At 40.9% G+C, this 22,870-nt stretch overlaps 1 pseudogene; it reads right to left on the bottom strand.

The window, feature by feature from the left end:
- Positions 1 to 969: 969 nt before the first annotated feature.
- LOC130121587 (myosin heavy chain, fast skeletal muscle-like) lies at positions 970 to 20,975 on the bottom strand (annotated as a pseudogene).
- Positions 20,976 to 22,870: the final 1,895 nt, after the last annotated feature.

Here is a 22,870-nt window from a genome sequence, read left to right as displayed (position 1 = left end):
AAGACTTGTATGCCTTCTTTGATTCTTTCGTAAATATACTTGGTGTGTCTATGAGGTATTCAGTCCCATCCCTCCAGCCGATGTTTAGCAACATCGTGATATCAATCGTCCACTGAGCTTCAGCAAGCATAAACGGATGGGGAAGTTTTTCTCCAGGGCTTAGTGTAAGTTTCAACTTTTAATGCTTTCTGTCGTCCTTGCTTAGACCTTCAACATATTCTGGGATTTCTATTTTCCCAAATTTCTAACTTTTCTCTATTTAATTTTAAGTTTTCATCTGTGAATTTCATAGGTACACACGTTGTTTCTCGACTATGTTTTGCCACACGTTCTGCGTGTTTGCCTCGTTTACAACGCAGTTTGTACGTCACGCGATAAGGGTCTATAGTGTGTTGGAATGATCTGTACTGTAAAGTGTGTTCTCACGATTGTGTAATATATCTGCCACAATGCCAACAACTCCTTCACATTTGCTTTGCTAAGTGAATAAAGAGATATGAGTTCTAAATGCAATCGGCGAGCAATAAAAGGAAGCAGACAACTAATGTAATATTTACCATATTGTTCTTTATCCAACTGTCGATCTTATTTTATAGGAAACCCTAAAATAAAATTCAACAAATCTCAGCCTGAACCATTAGTCTATGTTTAAGTGGAGCTTAAAACCTAATTCAAAGAATTTTATGAAAGATGTCTATGATCTCAAAAGCCATTGATTTTTTCACTTTTATGTATATTGGTTTAAGCCTTGAGTTAGACTTAAAATGGATGGCTACCATTTAATTGATTATCATTCATATCATATTAATATCTAATTTCAACTAACTGAAGACTCTAATACAGCAGATACATTTAAAAAATGCTTAAATAGTCAAATGAAACAAGATAATTTTAGCTGCAACATTTATTGACAACAGAGAATTCATATTTTATGAATTCTTCATGAGAAAAGGCATAAAATAGAGAAAGTCAGCAAATATATTCAGCAACCTCTTTTCCCTGTAAAGGAAAAAGAAATAGAATATATTAAGATATTTAGTCGCTATGTAAATGAAACTTATATGCCATATCACACAGACTGATTATCAGTTATGCTCTTACACACATTTACCTTGCCAGAGTCCCGACTCTTAGCTCTCAGTTTGTTGACTTGAGACTCAGCGATGTCAGCACGTTCCTCAGCCTCCTCCAGTTCATGCTGAATCTTCCTGCACTTGGACAGGTAAGAGTTGGCCTGTTCCCCCTATAAACCCATCATAGATGGCATTGTTTATGAATTACATGGATGTTACATAACATGATCTAAATTCAAATATGATTTGAACAATTTTATGTTCCTGAAATTAAAACTTACCGCTTCCTCAGCCTGCCTCTTGAAGGGCTTCACTTTCAACTGAAGTTTGTCTACTAGATCCTGCAGCCTAGCACCATTCTTTTTGTCCTCTTCAGTCTAAAGTAAATGGGAGATTTTACATTTAAGTAAGAGTTTATTCGATTGTGGCTTTGCAGTTAATTAATTGGTTGAATCTGAGAGCAATATAGTATACCTGGTAAGTAAGTTCCTTCACCCTCCTCTCATATTTGCGAACACCCTTAACAGCATCTCCTCCACGTCTCTGTTCAGCCTCAATTTCTGTTTCCAGCTCATGCACCTATGGAGAACAGTTAGACATTAACAACACAGTTCGTTCATCAGTTCAACTATGCATATCTTACCATGTGTTTTTTCTTGCTTTATCTTACCCTAGATTCCAGTTTCTGGAGTTGCTTCTTGACACCCCTCATGGGCAGGTTCTCAGCCTCATCTAGACGATGCTGCAGGTCCTTGACAGTGACCTCCACGTTCTTCTTCATCCTCTCTAGGTGAGAACTTGTATCCTGCTCTTTCTTCAGCTCCTCCGCTATCATAGCAGCCTAAAAAAATGAATCATTATTAATTTAACAGTTTTATAAGTGATGTGTGCTCCTCCACACTTGCGGACTAACAAAGGTTCTGACAAAAACAATGTAAACCTACATCAGTGATGGCCTTCTTAGCCTTCTCCTCTGCATTTCTGGCTTCCTGAACAGTGTCATCCACCTCACTTTGGACCTGAATGAGATCAGCCTCAAGCTTCTTCTTTGTGTTCAGAAGGCTTGTATTCTGAAATAGTATCATTTTACTTATGACTGTAAACACACACATTCTCAATGAGATGCAGATAATAACATGGATAAAGTATCACCCCAAATCAGTGTTGAAGTAGTTTGTTGATTTGCTTACCTGAGAGTGCAACAGACCAACACGTTCACTAGCATCCACCAGCTCTTGTTCAGCCACTTTGCGGCCTCTCTCTGTCTGTTCCAGAGCAGCCCTCAGCTCCTCAATTTCAGCCACCATGAGACCATTTCTACAGTCCACCATGGCAGCCTGCTCCTTCAGATCCTCCTGTGCTCTGACAGCATCATCAAGGTGCAACTGGGCATCCTTGTGTGAAGATTTTGAGATGGAAATAGTTAAAAAAATCTCCATCTCATTCAGGTCTCCCTCCATCTTCTTCTTAATTCTCAGGGCATCATTCCTGCTCCTGACCTCAGAGTCCAGAGTGCTTTGCATGGAGTCAATCACCCTCTGGCTGTTCCTCTTGATTTTCTCCATCTCCTCATCCTTCTCCGCCAGTTTTCTGTCAACCTCACCCTTAATTTGATTGAGTTCTAGCTGGACACGCAGAATCTTGGACTCTTCATGTTCCAGGGTTCCCTAACATTAGAATTGTCAATGTAGGGCCCTTCTTAACTTTTGAATGTTTTTTTGTTGTTCCATTTGCCTCCTTGTGCTATTATATATGAAGATTTCACTCAGAAAAAAAGCACTGCCTATTGCAAATGTTGACCTCTTTCCAGTTAATGATTATTTTACCTCAGCCTCCTCAAGAGCTGTCTGGATCTCAGACTTTTCTGTCTCCGCCTGCTTCTTGGATTTTCTCCAGCTCATGGATGCTCTTTCCAGTCTCACCAATCTGCTCAGTCAGATCTGAGATCTCCTCTGCAGTGTGTTACATGTGTTTAGAATTTTTAAGCATTGAAGTGTAGGTTATGTCATTCATCCAGGCTAATATACACTAATGTTATATCAAATACAATTGATGTTTATAATAGTGAATACTCACGTTGCAGGTTCTTGTTCTCACGCTTCACGGTCTCCAGCTGGTCAAGAGCCTCCTCATAGGAGTTCTTCATCTTGAACAGCTCAGTGCTGAGAGAACGAGCCTCTTTCTGAGCTCCTTCAAGCTCTGCCTGACCCTCTTCATATTTCTGTTTCCATTCTGCCAAGACCTGTTTGATAATGTGGGAAAATTAGTAAGTTAAAAGTTTTCCTTTCAGTGGCTATAGCATGAATAGGGATACACATGATCACACCTTATCAAAGTTTCTCTGCTTTTTGTCAAGGTTTGCAGCAAGACCATTTGCTCTCTCCACATCAATCATGAGGTCCTCCACTTCACCCTGGAGTCTCTGTTTGGTCTTCTCCAGAGAGGCACATTGGAATTCACAGCCTCGATCTGCTCCTCAGCCTCTTGGAGACGTTGGGCAAGCTTTTTCCTGTTAAACAATTGTCAAAGTAATCATGTATATAAGAGAAAATAAGTCAAATAAAAAACATTATGAATCGACATGAATAAGAGAAAATGAATAATTGACTCACTTAGACTCCTCCAGCTCTTCAGTGCGCTGGATAGCATCAGTTTCATACTTGGTTCTCCACTGGGCCACTTCACTGTTAGCCTTAGAAATTCCATGCTGCAGCTCAGCCTTGGCCTCCTGCTCCTCTTCAAACTGCTCCCTCAGAAGATCACAGTCATGGCGAGCAGATTGCACACCATGGGCAAGAGCATTCTTGGCCTAGATGAGGTTTTTTGTTTTTTTTAGCAAACAATTTAAGAACATATAATTCTCTATGAAGTTCATATGAAATCTAAAGTGTAAATAATTACTGACCTTAACCTCCTCCTCGACCTGTCTCTTAAACTCTTCAATCTGCTGTGTGAAGGCCTGTTTTCCTCTGGTCAGCTGAGAGACCAGAGCCTCTTTCTCTTCAAGCTGATGACCAAACTCACCTGTTGGAAGTTAAATTAATCTTTTTGAAATTTGCACATTTTAAACACTTCCTTTGGTATGGCCCAGAATAATTATTTCTTAAAAAAATACCATCCTTAAATTTATGTACAAAAAATAAAGCCTGTTGTTGCACTTTTTATGAATGTAAAAATAGGTTTGGAGGCAATACCTACCATTCTCTGTCATCAGCCTTGCCCTCTGACTGCTTATATCATTTATCTGGCGAACAGTCTCATCATGCTTAGCTTTGAGTTCACTAAGCTGGTCTTCAAGTGTGCGGAACATCTTTTCAAGATTTCCCTGTTAATTAAAATTGCAATAGTCAAGGAAAGGTATTCCCATTTTTTATGCTTTTTCTAAAATTTGCATTTACAAAATTTTCATGTAAGAACAGCATTATGCCTTGGTCTTTGCAACAGCCTCCATGTTGCTGGAGAGGTCATCGATCTCAATCTTATATTCACTCTTCTCCTTCTCAAGCTTCTGCTTGACACGCTGCAGGTTGTCGATCTGCTCTCCCAGCTCTGCAACACTGTCAGCCTGCTTCTTGCGGAGTGCAGCTGCAGTTGCTTCATGTTGCAAAGTGGACTCCTCAAGGTCACGACGCAGCTTCTGGAACTCAGCTTCACGCTTCTTGTTCATCTCAATCTGAGCAGCCGTGGCTCCTCCAGCTTCCTCAAGTCTCTCACTGATCTCTTCAAGTTCCCTGGAGAGGTCAGCTCTCTGTTTTTCAACCTTGGCACGAGCAGAACGCTCAGCCTCAATTTCTTCCTCCAGTTCCTCAATACGAGCCTTTGAAATGAATATTGGATTAAAATATAAACTTTTACATGTAACATAAGGGAAGGTTTAAAGACGAAAAACAAGGTTTATTAAAAACTTGAAAAAAAAACCCTGGAGCTCCTTGATTTTCTTCTGTTGTTGAGCACCCAAAGATCGTTCATCCTCAATCTTACTCAGAAGCTGGCTTGTCTCAAAGTCCTTCCTAAAGAATAAATTGAAGTTACATCAGTTGTAAGATTCTAATCCTAAAATGTATACTCTAAATATATTACAAAATCTTAGCCACAATTGTTATTTAAACAATTACTTCTTCAGTTTCTCGTCAGACTGCTGTTTGTCATTCTCAAGGTCCATGATAGATTCTTGAGCCAGTTTCAGATCACCCTCGAGCTTTCTCTTTGCTCTCTCAAGGTCCATGCGGAGTTTCTTCTCTTGCTCCAGAGAACCTTCAAGCTGCAAATTAACATATTTTTAATTAAATTTCAAGAGCAGACACATCACTTTTAAAAATCTTAATTCCTAATTAAACTTTGAAAGTCTCACATCATCCACTTGCTGCTCAAGCTTGGTTTTGGATTTGGTCAAAGTATTGACTTTATCTTCTTCTGCCTGCAGATCATCAAGAGTCCGTTGATGTGCCTCTTGAAGGGCTTTCTTCTCCTTTGTCAGCTTAGCAATGCTTTCATCCTGAGAGGCCATCTCTTCAGTCAGGTTCTTCACCTACATATGCAAATCAAATCAAATCGAATTTATTAGACGGCTCAAGACACCTAACAAATAGATTATTATATTCTTATTGATACTGGTTGACATATTAGCAAAATAAATGGACACTCATGAACCTTGTTCTCGGTGGCATGTTTCTCCTTCTCCACTTTGGCCAAGTTAAGCTCCAGGTCATCAATGTCTTTCTTAAGCTCAGAGCATTCATCCTCCAACTTCCTCTTCTTGGCAGTCAGCTCAGCATTAATTTCCTCCTCATCCTCCAGCCTCTCGGTTGTGTCTTTGAGTTTAGCCTCCAGTTGGATCTTGCTCTTGATAAATCCTTCACATCTCTCCTCAGCATCTGACAGATTCTCTGATTCCTAGTTAACAAATAAGCATAAAAAAACAATAATAAAAAATGAATAAATATGGAGGATGTCAACATAAGCTCTGTTTAAATTCAGAAATAAAGCTGTCGATTGAGTCTACTAACAGATGCCACTTGTAGCTGCAGGTCATTCTTCTCTTGCACAATAGAAACCATCTTCTCTTCCAGTTCTTTCTTCTTGGCCACAGCAGCAGCCAGGTCTGATTTCATTTTGTCATAGTTCTCCTTCATATTGGCAAGCTCCTTCTCAGTTTCAGCAGTCTTCAAAAGAGACTTGATCTTGTAGTACACCTTCATCCGTGGCCAGTGTTTGACATTCATAAAAGAACGGACGTTGTACTGGAGGGTGTAAATGGCTTCCCTAAGGGATGAATATATTATTGTTATGGACAACATCATTCTGAGACTGCATATTTCATGAATTTGTATTTTTGAATTTATTTCTTGGAACATACCTCCACTCCATCATTTTAACAAACTCCTTTATCATTAGGTAAGCACGGCAGAGGGCCTGAGTCATGGTGACCAGAGAAGCAAGCTTCTCATCTTGCATCTCCTCAAGAGTACCCAGCAGACCAGCTTTGAAGAACACCTGAGGAGGGTAAAACAAATATCATATTTGACTGTTTTTCAGCTATGAATGGAATTCAATTTCATTGCGTCATCATAATGTGACAGTAATGGTTACCTTGGTATGTCCAAACTTGTACTGCTCGTGATCAACATCAATTGACCCAAGAAGCTTCTCAGAAGCCTTCTTGTTGTCAATGAACTGCCCCTCAGGGATAACACTGGCGTTCAGCACTTTGTACCTTTTGTAAGACAGTTCATGACAATGTCTTGTTAAATCTTTTTACTCTTTTTGAGCTTAATAAACCCTCCTTACCACTGAAATGTCAATGATTACCTCTGCTTGAAGTCACCATAAAGGATTCGGCTGGGGAAACCTTTTCTGCAAATTCTGATACCCTCCAGTACACCGTTACACCTCAGCTGGTGGATAACCAAGAAGTTCTCCATCAGACCTGGAAAAAATACAAAAGCATAATTCCATCTTTCCCTTAAGTGATATTAAAATGGTAAGCTACCATACCCTACAGTGACAAAAGCATTTATCACAATTAAAATACCTGGAGTTTTTGACTCGTTTGGGATCAGGCAACGCACAAAGTGAGGATGGGTGCTCCTCAAGTTAGTCATCAGCGTTCCCAAGTTTTCCTGCATACAGAAAATAAAGACATGACATTTAATATCTATCTATCTATCTATCTATCTATCTATCTATCTATCTATCTATCTATCTATCTATCTATCTATCTATCTATCTATCTATCTATCTATCTATCTATCTATCTATCTATCTATCTATCTAGGAGTGTGTTTGTATATGCAAATTATTAACTATAACAACAGTTTATAAATCTTACCCTGAACTGTGAAGACACAGTCTGCATATAACCACCCTTCTTCTTGCCTCCCTTCTTGCCACCTCCCGCCTCTGTTATTAAATATCATGAGCTTTTGTGGTGAGTGTTGTTTTAATTTCATTATCGCTAACAAAATTTTAAGGTCATCATGAAAATATAAAATTGCAATGCCATTTGCTGATATGGTACCTTCAACAACAGGGGGATACAAAACAGGCAGCAATTGAACTCCAGATTTCTGATACAGCTGCACAACTGAGTCGTTCAGAGGATCCTTATTCTTGTCCAGCCACCCACTGACATTGTAGTCCACAGTTCCAGCATAGTGCACCAGAGAGAAGTGGGCCTCAGCCTTGCCCTTGGCAGGTTTTGGCTTTTCAGAAGCTTTGGTTTTTCCAAGATGCTGGTCATACAGTTTGTTTTTGAAGGTTGTGTCTGAAGCCTTGGGGAACATGCACTCCTCTTCAAGGATGGAGAAGATACCCATGGGCTACAGTATATGAAAGGATAAAATCAGATAATTCTTGACACTACGCATGGAAACATTAATTGTATTATTGAAGTATCCATTGCCTGAAATACAAGGATGATTGTTTACCTTCTCAATAAGCTCAATACAGGCAGCCAAATCCATGCCAAAGTCAATAAACTCCCAGATGATACCCTCCTTCTTGTACTCTTCTTGCTCCAGAACAAACATATGGTGATTGAAGAACTGTTGCAGCTTCTCATTGGTGAAGTTGATGCACAGTTGCTCCATGCTGTTGAACTGTAACCGAGAAATTGTTAGTTGTTATAAGTTAATAGTTAAAGAGTAAAGTTTGATATCATGAAACTAATCTACCTATTAAAGGTGAAAGATGAGTAATTTAAACTTACATTAAAGATCTCAAAACCAGCAATGTCCAGGACACCAATGAAGAACTGCCTTGCTTGCTTGGTATCCAGCATCTGGTTGATACGGATGACCATCCACAAGAACATCCTCTCATAGATAGACTTAGTCAAGGCACTCACTGAGTTATGAACCTATGGAACCCAGTGATATGATTAAACATAATTGGAATCTTTAAACATGAGAGAGAGATCATTTATTAAAATCAGTTCAACAACAAATTGGCACAGGCACATATAAAGGCACAGCACTCACCTGAGCCGCAGTCTGTGACATACTCATTTCCGACCTTTACTCTGGGGTAGCACAGAGCCTTCAGCATGTCAGCAGAGTTAAGGCCCAGCAGATAAGCAATCTTGTCAGCATCTAAAAATTAATATGAAATACATTTAAATGATTAAGGTTTATTAATATGACTTTGTTGATCTCTGTGGGGAAATAAGTCCTCTCCATCCTAACTACGTGGGAGCAGTGGGAAGCCACAGTGCATTACCCGGGGTAAGACATTCTTTTATGGCAGGACTATTAACCTAACAATAATTGTTTTGACATTGTTAAATTTGTCATCAAGGAAAATAAAACCTTCAATGTTAATGAAATGTCATCATTTTGAACTTATCCGCATCCAGAATAAATGTAATACTCACCCTCATTGCCATCTGGCTCAGCTTGCTCCTCACGCTGCTTCTGCTTGAACTTCATGTTACCATGGTGAAGCACAGCACCTGTCAGCTGTACATCTTCTCATCATTGGTGAAGCCCAGGATATCAATGGCTGTCTGCATTTGCAACAGGTAGTGACATTTAATTAAAAAATCTAAATTAGACATCGTATTTCACAGGATACCTACAGTTAAATACTCAAAAGAAAATAGATGAAAAAATGCTGTTTGGATGTTAAAGTGAAGATCACTAACATCAGTAGCAACCAACTCTTCTTTGTCATCAATGCTAGCCACAGTGATCTGACCCTGGCTGCACATGGGGAAATCATATGGGTTGGTGGTGATGAGCGTCATTTCTATAAATTTGGAAAGATTGAAGGGATTATTAAGTGGAATGTTAAAGCAATTAACTACTTGGTTTGTAGTCATTTTCTACTTGCTGTTATTCAGCTTACCAATCAGCTCAGGTTTGTGGTTGGTCATCATCTGGTAGAAGATGTGGTAGCCTCTCTCATCTGGAAGCTGGAATGTCACTCTGGACTTCTCCAGCAGATCTGTAAGTGTTATTCATGTTTAAAACTCTACCTAACCAATATTGTAATAATTTATACAACAGTGGATTGTGATCAAGCAATCTGATTGGCCGAGATCTATGTGTTATTTACGATAACATCACAGTTACTGTATCACTTCACCTCTATTCTGCTTGTAATGGCTGATTTCACCAACAGCCGATGTCAGCGGTTGTCATCAAGTGACTGTGTCAACAATGGATATGTATCAAATTATCAATTTTGGTTTAATGTTGATTTACCCTAATTTTTGATGGATTCGCTTCAGTTGGAGAAGACCAGTTAATAAAACTATAATGTGATAACGATCCTACACACTCACTTTCTCTATCTACACAATGGACATCAGTGTAATGATTAAGATTTACCAAAGCAATTATTTCATTAAATGAAGCAACGTAGTTTGCATTTTTGACTAATGTTGTCATTAAATACATGTTTACTCTTTTTAATTTTAATAATCACAGAAAATTGAATCAGTTGATCTGGACACAATGTTTATTGAGAGAGAAACGTTTCATTATTTATCTAAGTGACCTCTTAAATCTCAACTGATTGAAGGTATCTCTACCCTTATAAGACTGAAGGGATTAAGTGGAATGATAAAGCAATTAATAACTTGGTTTGTAGTTTTCAGTTGAGACTGAAGAGGTCACTTAGATAAGTGATGTAACATTTCTCTCTCAATAAACATTGTGTCCAGATCAACTGATTCAGCTTTCTATGATTTTCTTACCTACAAACCTTCTTACCTACCTTTTCTTACCTACTGAACATGCATAATAGTCATTTTAATAATGTATGTTATTTGTTAAATTGCAAGTAGTGATATTATTGTCTAGTGATATTTTTTCCCACTGCATTGCTTGAACCATGTTGCATTGCAATTTCTGCGACTTGTGGTGGAGCTACTTTTTTAGTGGAATAAATTGCCCATAGCATTTAAAACGATATTGCTGGGTTTATGTTATTCACTGTGTTGAACAGTTGTGAAAATAAAATATAACACTTAATGTTGTGTGTTATTGCAATAAAACCATGGCTGTGATAACTGTGCAGTACCATCCCTTGGTTTTTGCCTGCAAGCAAATCACAGCCCATGATGTTATTCAAGGTAACAAACTCTGTCTTATATTCTATTGTTTAAATTTAGCACATATGATTGATACTTACAAGTCTCAATACCAGAAGTGCCAAAATGGATTCTGATGAATTTACCCTGTTAGGGAAAGGATCATTTTTAGCATCCCACTACAGAAGCATTATACAATCCAGAACATTCAATATACATTTATGGTTATCCACACTTACAAAGCGAGAGGAGTTGTCATTCCTCACAGTCTTGGCATTACCATAAGCCTCCAGCAAGGGATTGGCTGCAATAATCTGATCCTCCAGTGAGCCCTACAAGTGGAGTTTTACATATAATGTTGATGTCAGCACATATTTAACTCCAGGAATGTTTCTAATTTGTTTGAAAAGTACTTGAGAATATATACCTGCATCTTCCCAGAAGTTTGGTCCTTCTTCTTGTCTCCACCCACAGAGATTGTGGCAAAGTACTGAATGACACGCTTAGTGTTCACAGTCTTTCCAGCACCAGATTCTCCACTGGGTAAAGATTTATAAATACACAGTTTAATAGAATTTACTCAATGTCTTTGATCATGTTGGTATTATAGAGGGTCAACAAATGTGAAACGTACGTGATCAAGATAGACTGGTTCTCCCTGTCTGTTAAAGGAAAAGGAAAGAAATGTGTTTTTCATTTATGTAGAAGAAATTCATTGCAATGTCAATTAATATATTTTTATGACTAGGACGTACCAGTAAGCATGTTCTGATAGGCATTGTCAGAGACAGAGAAGATATGGGGTGGAGCCTCCATACGTTTTTTGCCTCTGTAGGCAGCAACAACCTCAGAATCATACATTGGGAGCCACTTGTAGGGGTTCACGGTGGCACAGAAGAGCCCAGAGTAGGTCTAAGAGAGATGAGAGACAGATGAACATTTACCATATGCTGTCCATGGGTCCTAGATGAATTTTGTTCTTTAGCCAGTACGCTTTCGCACGTAAATCATCCATGCGGCATAACACTCTTTGAGGTTATACAGCACAGAGGCTTCATTGAAATGGGTCATCATGGCCATGTCCTCAATTTTGTCGAACTTGGGAGGGTTCATTGGGGTCACATCATCCTCCTTAACTGTTTTCTCCTAAAGCATGTGTAGCCGGGTGGTAAATCTGTTAAATATGTTAAATTATTTTCCACTTAAATTTAGTATAGTTTAACTGTTAATATATGTAATTGTTACACTGTCAAGCCATGTAAAATGTCATTTCATGTATTTAAATTGTGAAGCAGATTGTGAGTGTATTTTTATAGTTTTGGTTGTCATTGCATGTTTTGACCAGTAAGTGACAGTGTTGCGGACTTTTATTGTAACTCCGTGCAAGTTATCCAAGTGCATCTTGGGTACTCTTTCTGCAAGTTATCCAAGTGCATCTTGGGTATTCTTTCTTTTTTCTTGTGTGAACCACCTGAAGATTGCAGTGTGACGAGGCTCTGACTCCGTAGTAAGTAAGGGTAAATATCTTGTGAAATATACCTGTAACATTATTCCAAACAATATTGTATGTCGGTAATTGGACACGATGGTTTGATTTAGACGCTACTGGAGTTGATGTTCGGTGATTTTAGGCGCAAGCCGTCGACCACTGTTCGCCATTGCAGGCATGACAAGGTAATGTTGGCGTGCATAAAGCCACACCATGCCATTTTATTTGGGTAGTAAGGGAAATGTAAAGGTTTTATATGCATTTTAATTCTGTTTAAAGGTAACTGACAGTGAGAAGTTGCGCAATCTTCAGGAAGTTCCACATGTCTTTGTTAAACCCTGTTTAACATACATAGTCCACTGCCGTATTTTGCACCGTATTTTGTATTTTGTATTTTCCTTTTATAATCTTTTCTGTTAAACTTGCCACATCTGTGAACATTTATGAGCTGTTTGCTCGAAAGACACAGGAATTTATGCACTCAGTAAAACGATCTGCATTCGAAGGCTCAAACAATAAAATTGAAGCTACAAGAACCCCGGAAGTAATTGTGTCCTGTGTGGTATCTAATTCCACGGGCTACATAATTTTGGTACCAGGAGTGGGTTGTAGCTAAAACATTTTTTTTAAATTTGCAACAGAGTGGCTTATTTTTACTTAAAAAAAAAATAAAAAATACGGCAGTGGTGAAGATTGCTGGTGACGTTCGTTGGTGTTGAGTCTGAAGCCATCCTGCTGTGGAGGTGGTGACCAGCGAGAGACGACGTGAGGGGCTCTACGAGGTTCTGGTGCTTCCTGTTTCACACGACTCAGCCGTACCAGCGCAGAGGACTCCAGTGCTAACTTCAGCTACAAAGACCAAGATCCAGCAAGGCTCCAAGTTAAAGACTGTCCTTGTAGTATCCTTGAACCAGGTTTTGAACTAAATATCCTCATTTATACTGGACTGAGTAAAGATTAATATATCATTATGTCTAGTGATTCTGGTGATGAAGGGAGTTCACGTAATGATAATGGCCACACCTCAGGTGGCATAACGGGTATACACTCACTGGCCACTTTATTAGGTACCCCTTGCTAGTACCGGGTTGGACCCCCTTTTGCCTTCAGAACTGCCTTAATCCTTTGTGGCATAGATTCAACAAGGTACTGGAAACATTCCTCAGAGAGTTTGGTCCATATTGACATGATAGCATCACGCAGTTGCTGCAGATTTGTCGGCTGCACATCCATGATGCGAATCTACCAGTCCACCACATCCCAAAGGTGCTCTATTGGATTGAGATCTGGTGACTGTGGAGGCCATTTGAGTACAGTGAACTCATTGTCATGTTCAAGAAACCAGTCTGAGATGATTCGAGCTTTATGACATGGCGCGTTATCCTGCTGGAAGTAGCCATCAGAAGATGGGAACACTGTGGTCATAAAGGGATGGACATGGTCAGCAACAATACTCAGGTAGGCTTTGGCGTTGACACGATGCTCAATTGGTACTAAGGGGCCCAAAGTGTGCCAAGAAAATGTCCCCCACACCATTACACCACCACCAGCAGCCTGAACCGTTGATACAAGGCAGGATGGATCCATGCTTTCATGTTGTTGACGCCAAATTCTGACCCTACCATCTGAATGTCGCAGCAGAAATTGAGACTCATCAGACCAGGCAACGTTTTTCCAATCTTCTATTGTCCAATTTTGGTGAGCCTGTGCGAATTGTAGCCTCAGTTTCCTGTTCTTAGCTGACAGGAGTGGCACCCGGTGTGGTCTTCTGCTGCCGTAGAAGGTTCAACGTGTTGTGCGTTCAGAGATGCTCTTTTGCATACTTCGGTTGTAATGAGTGGTTATTTGAGTTACTGTTGCCTTTCTGTCAGCTCGAACCAGTCTGGCCATTCTCCTCTGACCTCCGGCATCAACAAGGCATTTTCGCCCACAGAACTGCCGCTCACTGGATATTTTCTCTTTTTCAGACCATTCTCTGTAAACCCTAGAGATGGTTGTGCGTGAAAATCCCAGTAGATCAGCAGTTTCTGAAATACTCAGACCAGCCCGTCTGGCACCAACAACCATGCCACGTTCAAAGTCACTTAAATCACCTTTCTTCCCCATTCTGATGCTCGGTTTGAACTGCAGCAGATCGTCTTGACCATGTCTACATGCCTAAATGCATTGAGTTGCTGCCATGTGATTGGCTGATTAGAAATTTGCGTTAACGAGCAGTTGGACAGGTGTGCCTAATAAAGTGGCCGGTGAGTGTAGGTGAAGGTGCTACAGAAGAAATGCAGACCACCATGCAAGAGCTCGCCAGACTGCAAGATGAGCTCACCAGGTTAAATGGTGAAGCAAGGGCTCAGAGAGCAAGTGATAACAGTGCACCCACACGTTCATACATCTACGTTCCAAGAGAACGCCAGATCCAAGCATTTAGTGGGGAGTGTGGTACAGACAGGAGATCTGTCGAAGAGTTTATTGAAGAGGTTGAAAGGGTTTTAAGATACAGAGAGCAAACAACAGAAGAACAATGTGACTATATACTATCTCTATTGCGTGGCCCTGCATTAGAAGAGGTGAGACTATGCATGAGGGGTCAGTCAGTGGGGCCCAGTGATTTATACTCTTACCTGAGCAATGCATTTGGGGAAAAGCGCAGTTCCACACAGCTTTTGCAGACCTTTTACAACCGTAACCAAACTGATGGAGAAGACCTCCGTGACTACTCCCATGCACTATCCCAGATTTTGAGCTCTGCAGTGAAACAGTCCACAAATGTAATACCTAATGAGAAAACTGTGCTCAGAGACCGGTTTATTGAGGGTTTAAGAGAAGCAGCACTCAGGCGTGAACTCAGGAAAATGGTTAGGGACAAACCAGAGAGCAGTCTTCTAGATGTGAGGAACGAGGCCCTCCTGTGGGAGATGGAGGACAGCAGGTCTCATCGTCCCAGGGTCATAAAGAGCAACCAAGTTACATCAGAGGTTCCAGAAACCCAGTGCTCTACTATTAAAATAAACAATGACCAAGGTACTGCATTAAATGATGTTCGGAGAGCAGTAGCCCATCAGGAAAAACAGCTAGCAGAGTTAGGCAAAACACTCACTGATCTAGCCTTTGCTGTAGGTGAACTGAGTAAGCGCAGCACTCAACAGACATTCCTAGAGCCCAAGCCACGACCTAGACCCCAGCCAAAGTTCACACCAGATGGTCAGCCTATCTGTTTCAAGTGTAGAGGCATAGGTCACATTGCAAGAAAATGCCCACAGGCCAGAGGGGGTCAAGGGGGCGCAACACCTAGTTCTTCTGTGGTGCAGGAAAACTTGCACCCTCAGTTGTCATGAGCCACACAACTCGAGGGGAGGAAGCTGGCTCACCAAAAGAGACACCAGACAGAAGCAGGATCTTAGAGCGTACAGTCGGAGAATGTAAAACTGTTGAGGTGAAACTACGAGGTGTTACAGTGTCCTGCTTACTTGACACTGGTAGCCAGGTCAGTACATTTTCTGAGAGTTTTTTCAGGGAACACCTGTCAGTGAAAGGCGAAGACATTCACCCGGCATTTGAGTGGTTAAAGATCACTGCAGCTAATGGATTAGACATACCCTATATGGGCTATGTGGAGCTTGATGTAGAAGCCATGGGTCTGACTATCCCAGAGCGAGGTTTTCTGATAGTTAAAGATTCTGAACACTCTTCCTCTGTTCCAGGTCTAATAGGGATGAACATTGTCAAAAAATGCAGAGAGCTAGCACACACTGAGTTTGACACCACACTGCAGGAGAGGTTTGACTCAAACTGGAGAGAGGCTTTTAATCATCTTCATGCAGTACATGCAAAAGACAGACTCTCTTTCGCTAGGGTAGCTGGTAAGGATGTAGTTCATATACCTGCTTCATCTGCTGCTACAGTTATGGCTAGGGGACTCAGGACCGTGAAAGAGGATGGTTCTTTTTTGTTGCTGGAGTCTGTGGGTGTCCCCGTTCCTGGAGGTTTGGTTGTTGTGCCTACTTTGGTTTCATCGGGCAATCACATTTTTCCAGTCCGAGTCATGAACATGTCTGATGAAGATATCTGGCTAGGGCCACGCACTAGGCTAGGGGTTTTGACTCAGGTAGACTGTGTGAAAAGTGATGAGCTTTGTGAGGTACAGTTCCAGAGAATCTCAGCAGACACTGAACAAGTGAGTATCAGTGAACACCCTGAAACACCGACAGATGTGCAGGAAATTCTCAGCAAGCTCAATTTTTGTGGTAGCCCAGAACAGCAAGCACAGCTGACTTTGTTACTGGAGAAGTACTCTTTTGTGTTTGCAACAGAAGATGAAGATCTAGGCCACACTGACAAAGTACAACATGAGATCCATCTGACAGATGACATACCTGTAACACAGCCATACAGACGAATCCCACCCACACTGTACAGTGAAGTCAGGGAACATATTGGCAAGCTGCTAAAAAAATGGGGTCATTCAAGAAAGCTCCAGTGCTTATGCTTCGCCCATAGTACTAGTGAGAAAGGCAGATGGTAGTCTGAGGCTATGTGTCGATTACAGGAAACTCAACTCAAAGACAAGACGTGATGCATTCCTGCTCCCGAGAATTGATGAGAGTTTTGATGCGCTGAGAGGGGCAAAGTTCTTTTCGACCATAGATCTGGCGAGCGGATACCACCAGGTAGCTATGCATGAGAGAGATCGGACTAAGACTGCATTTACTACACCGTTTGGTCTGTCTGAGTATGTGAGAATGCCTTTTTGCATTAACGGTCCAGCTACATTTCAGAGACTTATGCAAGTTACTATGAATGATCTCATTTTTCAGATACTCCTGGTCTACCTAGATGACATCTTGGTTTTTTCAGAGACATTTGAGCAGCATTTGGAGAGACTTGAGACTGTGTTTAAGAGACTGGCAGAGACGGGCCTTAAGGTGAAGTTGCAGAAGTGTGCTTTTCTACAACAGTCAGTAAAGTTTTTGGGTCATCAGGTGTCAGCAGAAGGTATAGGAACTGACCCCTCCAAGGTCTCTGCTGTTAAGAACTGGAAGGTCCCAACCACTGCCAAAGAGCTGCAGTCATTCTTGGGTTTCTGTAGTTACTTACTACAGGAGATTCATTCGAGGCTTCTCACATATTGCCGGGCCACTGCATGACCTAGTCAACAAATGTTCAGGTGTGAAGAAAACAGGGAAAGTAGGTCACCAGTTTTGTAACATGTGGACACCAGAGTGTGACTCTTCCTTTGAGCAGTTAAAGGAAAAACTTACCTCTGCTCCCATTTTGGGTTTTGCCGACTTCACACAACCATTCGTAGTTGAGACAGATGCTAGTCAGCATGGATTAGGCGCTGTATTGTGTCAGCAGCAAGGTGACACCAGACGTGTCATAGCATATGCTAGCCGCAGACTACGCCAGGCTGAGAAGAATGACCGTAATTATAGTAGCATGAAGTTGGAGTTGCTTGCCTTAAAATGGGCAGTTGCTGAAAAATTCAGGGGTTACTTGCTTGGTTCAAAGTTTGTTGTCCTGACTGATAACAATCCCCTCTGCCACCTCAAGACAGCCAAGTTAGGTGCTATAGAGCAGAGGTGGGTAGCCCTACTGTCTGTTTTTGATTTCGAGGTTAAGTACCGTCCTGGTTGCAGTAATGCTGCCGCAGATGCTCTCTCTAGGCAGGAGTTTGCAGGGGAGCCTGAAACAGACCCTGACTCGGATTTTGACAACTGTATCGCTGTGTGTAACCTGATTGAGCGAGGAACAGTTCTGGATCCTGGTCTTGTCTCTAGAGGTCTGGAGTGTTACAAAGTGAGACAGATCCGTGCTGGGGAGTCGAGGTCTGGTGAGACAGGTACTAAACAGGGCAACACCCCCACACTGCCAGGTTATACCACAGAGGAGCTGGTAGGTTTTCAGGCCGGTGACCCCACCCTAAAAGAGTTTAGGGCATTTTGGGATCGGGGGAGGAGGCCATGTCCCAGAGAGAGAGCAGCCCTGTCTAGTCAAGTGAAAAGATTGTTGAAACAATGGATATGCATACAACAACGAGAAGGGTTGTTTTACAGGGTTATCACAGACCCACGTCATGGAGAAGTGTGGCAGTTACTCATGCCTAGTTGTTTGAGGGACCAAGTTCTAGAAAATGTACATAACAACATGGGACATCAGGGCATAGAGCGCACTGTAAACTTGCTAAGAGGGAGGTGTTTTTGGGTAGGGCTATGTGAGGATGTTGAAAGCTGGGTTAAAACTGCGAGCGGTGCATTTTGACCAAGATGCCTCAGCCAAAAATCCATGCTCCAGTTCAGGCATTCCTGGCCTCCCGACCTCTAGAAGTGGTGGCTGTTGATTTTACAGTGTTGGAGGCAGCTTCAGATGGCCGTGAAAATGTCCTTGTTGTGACCGATGTGTTTACAAAGTTCACACAAGCGTATGCTACCAAAGACCAGAAGGCTGACACTACAGCAAAAGTTTTGCTCAGGGAATGGTTCATGAAATATGGGGTCCCAGAGAGACTGCACTCAGACCAAGGTCGAAATTTCGAGAGTGAAATTATAGCAGAGCTGTGAAAACTCTATGGGGTTAAAAAGACACGGACAACTCCCTACAGGCCACAGGGAAATGGTCAGTGTGAAAGATACAATCGCACACTCCATGACTTGTTAAGGACACTCCCACCAGAGAAAAAAAAAGCGTTGGCCAGAGCATCTGTCTGAAGTAGTATATGCCTATAATGTCACTCCTCATTCCACCACAGGGTACTCGCCTTATTATTTGCTTTTCGGGGTATAGCCACATCTCCCAGTAGATGCTTTATTAGGGCGTGAGTGTGTGTCAGACAGGAAACAGGATTGGTTGTCTGTTCATCAGGAGAGACTCAGACAGGCACACGAGAGAGCCAGAGAGTACTCAGAGCAGAAGGCAGCTGAGAGGATCTCACTGCAAAATGAGAAGGTGTATTGTCCTCGGACATTGGTCAGTTGGTTTTCCTACGTCACAGACCCCCAGGTAGACATAAGATTCAGGCCACATGGACCTCAACAGTCTACAAGGTAGTTGACATCCAGGGTACCACACACACCATTGGCCCTTTTGAGGGAGGTCCCATTAAAAGAGTTCATAGGTCAGAGTTGTGACCTTGTGCAAAACCAGTTCCCAAACCAAGAACTAGAACTAGGTTACAGACCACTACACAGCCTGTAGCTGAGGATGAGCCTGAGTCACCCGAGGCTGATTTTGTTATTGTTGAGGAAGTCATCCCTCGCCGGCTTGTGCAAGTACCTAACCTGCCTCTTGCAGCAGAAAGTGTTAGTTTATATGTGACAGCACCCACAGGTGAGAGTGACGGTGAAGGACCTGAGGAAGGTTATTCAGATATGAGAAACTGTGGCACAGAAACAGAATGTGTTAATGATGTGCATCCAGACGTTAGCGACAGTGACTTAACCATTATTGAAAACAGGGACAGGCCCGCACTATCAGATGATGCTGGTGGAGCAGGACGTAGAACCTATGCACCTAAACCTGCCATTAGGAAAAGCAAGCGGGAAATGGCTGGATCTCATTCAAACCCATTTCATCTGCCAAAGTCAGCCTGTAATGCAGTCTCAGTCAGCACAGACATGGTCTCTAAGGTTTTGACAAGCCTGGGTGCTGCTTTCTTTGAAAAGGCCTCGCAGGGAGTATTTGAGTCAGTTCATGTTTCATAGTCACCGAGGACGTTGACTATATTTGCAGGGGAGTATGTAGCCGGGTGGTAAATCTGTTAAATATGTTAAATGATTTTCCACTTAAATTTAGTATAGTTTAACTGTTAATATATGTAAGTGTTACACTGTCAAGCCATGTAAAATGTCATTTGATGTATTTAAATTGTGAAGCAGATTGTGAGTGTATTTTTATAGTTTTGGTTGTCATTGCATGTTTTGACCAGTAAGTGGCAGTGTTGCGGACTTTTATTGTAACTCCGTGCAAGTTATCCAAGTGCATCTTGGGTATTCTTTCTTTTTTCTTGTGTGAACCACCTGAAGATTGCGGTGTGACGGTGCTCTGACTCCGTAGTAAGTAGGTGTAAATATCTTGGGAAATATACCTGTAACATTATTCCAAACAATATTGTTGATTTAGACGCTACTGGAGTTGATGTTCGGTGATTTTGGGCGCGAGCCGTCGACCACTGTTCGCCATTGCAGGCATGACAAGGTAATGTTGGCGTGCATAAAGCCACACCATGCCATTGTATTTGGGTAGTAAGGGAAATGTAAAGGTTTTATATGCATTTTAATTCTGTTTAAAGGTAACTGACAGAGTGAGAAGTTGCGCAATCTTCAGGAAGTTCCACGTCTTTGTTAAACCCTGTTTAACATACATAGTCCACTGCCGTATTTTGCACCATATTTTGTATTTTGTATTTATTATTTTCCTTTTAAAATCTTTTCTGTTAAACTTGCCACATCTGTGAACATTAATGAGCTGTTTGCTCGAAAGACACAGGAATTTATGCACTCAGTAAAACGATCTGCATTCGAAGGCTCAAACAATAAAATTGAAGCTACAAGAACCCCGGAAGTAATTGTGTCCTGTGTGGTATCTAATTCCACGGGCTACACATGGAAAGAGAGTTTGTTTGTCTTGAAAAAGTTCTGCAAGTATTATTCTAACTAATTCTTTCAAATGAACTTTCACCTACCTCCTGGGTGTCAAGCACTTTAACGGTGACTTTGCTACCGTCTTTCTTCAGGATTGGACATTTGAGGTACAGCTCCGTAACATCAGTCACATATGCAGCAGTTCTGGCATCAAAAGGTTTGTTTTGAGGCTCAATCCTCTCTTTCTCAGGCTTACGGAGATAAATGGCAGCCTTGCCATGAAGGGCCATCTCCACGTCCGTACTCATGGTGGTAGTTTTCTGTAGACAGACCATTGAAATGAATTCCTCTCCTGTTTCATAAATATTTGTTTTTGCTTTGTATTCTAGACATGGCAAAGGGATTCAGTGAATTATGACATTTGTGTACCTCACCTTTTTCTTCTACCCAATCACTGAGAAATTTTACCCAAGTGTCGACCCTAAACGTGAACAATCATTTGCCATCATTTAGATTTTAAGCAATATAGTAATTGTCCATACCAAATAAAAGTTAATATACACACATGCCACAATTATTTATTAATTTGATTTCACAATGATTTATTTGAATTTGCTCTTTCTAAATGATCAAATATGACAGCGTTAATATACAAAATTGTATTATTTTCATCTTTTTTAAACACTGTCATTGGATTATCTAAACCATGTATTTTAGTAATGACTTCTTAATTCAAGCAATCAAACACCTCACATCAGACTTTGGTTATATCATTTTAAGAAACAGTCTGAATCAACGTTCTTCTCTAATGCAACTGAAGCCATCAGTCTGACTTACTACAGGTTGAAAGAGTCTGAAATCCCCTGAAGCCTCTTCATCTCACGATGAGCCCCCTTATATCAAGGTCAATCTGCCAAGCAAGCAGAGAATAAATATGGACATTTCTTTAAAAGGCTCTCATGTATTTGATTTTCTTTAAACTTTTCTGTTTCACACCCTGAAGAGTTGAAAATGTACCTTTCACATACACCCAGTGTGTGCTACAGTGAACCATTATTTTAAAAAATCATATATTTTATATAAACACTTTATCATATTATTTATAGCCACCTGAGTAATGAAAATGCTATCAAGCCTTTAAGATTTCATACGCAATAATATTTATGGAAATACTGAGATTTAATAGTAAAATATGAAATGTAATATATTTTTAAATTTTCTATTCATGTTTTGAAATCAGATAATTTAATCGGACATGTCTAGCAAATCAAAATGTATAAATAGATCAGCTCAATGTTTAATAGTGGTGCCTGCCACATTACAACCATAATTGGCAGCCCTTTTTTGGCACGCTTACGCTTATAAACATTTATGACTTAAGCCAAGGAAAGATATTCATTCAGGGACATGTTGGTGTTGTGTTTCACATATTTATAAAAGGTTTCGATTGCATTTAAGTCACTGCGTTTCATGTTCATCAACCTCATCAACCTGTTTTATTCTGTAATGAAAATTATTAATATTCCATCTATCTTAATTAGGAAGACATAGCTTTACGTGATTTTGTGTCATTCTGTGAACAAAATAAATCAAGAGCTATCATAATATAATTCAAGATGCTGTTGATATCACAGAGGAGCATTTGATCTTAATGTAAGACATTTTTAAAAGTGAAACAACAGTGGTATTGCCTTAAATGAAGCTGTTATTTGCCTTATCTTTCTGCTCTCATACCAAAATATGTTTTGTTTGTGTCAGCCACATTTTCCAGAGACCAATATATTTGGAAGTTTAGTCCATTTAAACATAAGTGGCTTAAAACTTTTCCTGTGGTCACAGGAAGAGAGTCATGGGTTTGATTACATCCCATCAGTGTAAAGTTTTCATGTTCTCCCCAACTTGTGTCAGTTTCCAGGGTTGGGCAATCTTATCCAGGAGGGCCAGTGTGTGTGAAGGTTTTTGTTCCAACCAAGCAGTTACACGCCTGATCCCACTAATCAACCAGTAGAGTCTTTGATGAGGAACTTGTTTAGGAGACACAGGTGTATAATTGCTTGATTGGAACACAAAACTTCACCCACACTGGCCCTTTCTGGATAAGATTGCCCACCACTGGTTTAGAACCACAGTCCAAAGAAACAAATGTCAGGTGTTTGGAGTCCTTAAATTGTGTAATAGGTTTGAATAGTGTGTGTGTGTGTGT

Source organism: Lampris incognitus, chromosome 12, assembly GCF_029633865.1.
Source record: "Lampris incognitus isolate fLamInc1 chromosome 12, fLamInc1.hap2, whole genome shotgun sequence".
Taxonomy (NCBI): Eukaryota; Metazoa; Chordata; class Actinopteri; order Lampriformes; family Lampridae; genus Lampris; species Lampris incognitus.
This window is presented reverse-complemented; position numbering and strand designations above follow the sequence as displayed.